Source organism: Carya illinoinensis, chromosome 14 (genome assembly GCF_018687715.1).
Source record: "Carya illinoinensis cultivar Pawnee chromosome 14, C.illinoinensisPawnee_v1, whole genome shotgun sequence".
NCBI classification, from domain to species: Eukaryota; Viridiplantae; Streptophyta; class Magnoliopsida; order Fagales; family Juglandaceae; genus Carya; species Carya illinoinensis.
The window spans coordinates 17,708,188-17,710,681 of NC_056765.1; the positions used below are offsets into that span (position 1 = coordinate 17,708,188).

The 2,494-nt window shown below is 41.9% G+C and overlaps 1 pseudogene; it reads right to left on the reverse strand.

Annotated features, from left to right (window-relative positions):
- Positions 1 to 1,148: 1,148 nt before the first annotated feature.
- On the reverse strand, positions 1,149 to 2,023 carry LOC122294838 (annotated as a pseudogene).
- Positions 2,024 to 2,494: the final 471 nt, after the last annotated feature.

The following is a 2,494-nucleotide window of genomic DNA, read 5'->3' on the forward strand; positions in this document are numbered from 1 at the left end:
TTTTAAAAGAAAAATCCCACCTTAGAATGTTTTAAAGAAAAGAAAATATTTTATGTAAATTATGTATATGAGTAAGGAATGCATGAATGAAACTTATGTGTATATATATATATTTTCTAAGCAAGCGAGTAGACTTCATTAAAAAAGTAGAAAAGATGATACATAAGGAGGGGGTGGGGTTCCCAAAAAAAGCCCCAGAACAATAACAACAGTGCAAAGAGGTGGATAAAAAAAAAAAAAAAAAAAAACGAATTTTAGCGACCAATGTTTTGGTCTTCACCCATGTCCTACTAAGAGGACGCTGTCTTAAAAGACGGTAATAAGACGTTCGCAATAAATTGCGAACAACTCTGCTAGAAGTAGTGAGTGTGGCGGGTGTACTGTTGTTTGTTATCTTGAGGTAATTTTTGGAGAGATCTGCAATCCTTTCTTCGAGATCACCAGTTAGGAAAAACGAAAACATAGTAGAACGTCTACAATCTTGTATGCTTGTGATGGCGTGGGGCAGCCACGGGTTGGTGGAAAGAGGATGGGGTGGCCCAGATCTGAAAGATCTCTACAAGATGAAGCAGCTGAAACGGCTTGTGTAACTGTCGGAGGCTTTGAAGTGCGGCAGTGCGTGAAGACCATGTGCGGCAATAAGACACGCGTGAGAACAACGCGCCAAGAATTTTGGCATGGCTTTGCATCGTCCTAGTATATCGGCAGCTGTAGGAAGCGGTGGTGCGGCGCGTGTAGGCTGAAGGTGGCCGGAGAGGAGTAACAGATCTGACCAAAACTGAACCATAGGAGAGAGAAGGAAAAAAACACTAATTTGAAAGTGTATACACAGTGTGGAAAAGAAAAGGAGAAGGAGAAGCAGATTTGACCAAAACCGTACCATAGGAAAAGGAGAAGGAAAATGAGAGGAGTGTATACAGTTCTACCCTCCTCTCCAGCAACGGCTATCACAAGAATAGAGTTTTCTAGAGAGAAGGAGTGTCAAAAGGATTTCAGCTTTCCTTTTTCCACCTCAAAACGACCCACAATCCAGCAGTCTCACCTTTCAGAGAACCTTTTTCCTTATATGATAATTAACGACGCGTCAACAAATTTTAGAACTGTCGCTGCATGCATATATCCTTACAAATTGTAACGTACGTACTTAATTTGCAAGTCAAATGGATACGACGGGTTTTTTATGATTCATATATTAATGACACGGAAAATACAATATCTTTCAAGCCAACTACGTACTTACTAAGCATCTGGACTTGTAATGTTTTATTTATTTTTATGTCTTAGTACATTTTACTAATACCATATGATCTAAAGTACCTAGTTTTAGGCCATAGATCAAGTGACATCCACAATACCGAGATCCTTATTTAGTCCCAAGGCATCCCAAATAGCGCTCGACCCATCGACAATATTATTCCTGCATGGTGGCTGATACGCATGCTCTTTATCACACCCATTGACAGAGTCGCACTCGTCTACCACCTTAGCGTTCACACTTCTTCCATTATTAGCCGTAATCCTGATTATTTTCCCACATCGAGACCCATGGTTATACCACCCAGTTGATAGTGCGACAATGGGACTATTGTTATTATGGTATTGGCCGTCGCACTCTGATGGCCCTCCGGCCGTCACCGCCTCGGCTGAAATCGTTGAGTGTGAGCCGGGCATGGGTGGAGGGTGTCACTGGGGGTGAGCACTTGTACTGTTTGTGGGATTGGCCTCCACACACGAGGTTGCCTGAGGATTGGCAAGCCCTGTTGCTGGGTATGGGCTAGCCTCCACCTCCAGAGCATAGATGCGTCTCGACATCAGGGTCATCGTTGCACTTGCCATTGATGCAAATGAGTTGGCCAGCACAGTCGTTAAGGGTTCGACATGCGCCATTGCAAGAAGAGATGGCATGCGCGGCAAATGGAAGGAATGAAAAAGCACTAGTGATAGTGAGGGAAAGGCAAACAAACAAAAGTGTGTTCGCCATTAAATCATTAACGAGTACTAAGCACTTAACAGAGGATGAGAGGCTGCATCTTCTTATATAGACCCCTTTCTTTTTTGTTTTTAACCTTCAGTATCGTCGTTCCAAGGGAACTCATGCAGCTAGAAAGTCTATATTTTTTGTTCTCTTCCATGCACTATTATGGCAGCACACCATTTTAGAGGGGTGACTTGGAAATTTGGGGCCTATGAATAGTCACTTCTAGTACTGTATTACAAAAAAGTCGCTAATTTAAGGTGATCGAATTTGCTGCCGCAACTAGGTTTTTCAATGCAATTAAATATTTATTGCCAATTTTTTACGCCACAAGTTTCTCGAGAGTAGTCCACCGCAGATGTTAATTTACGGCAAGAAAATCAACATGCCGCTAATCAAGAATTTTTGCTCCCAAATATCATGCCAACATTAATGATTTCCATTTTTATGCTTTTGTGGCCACAATTACCAATTTCGGCCAACCTAATTAACTGCATATGAATAGTCTCTTCTAGTAGT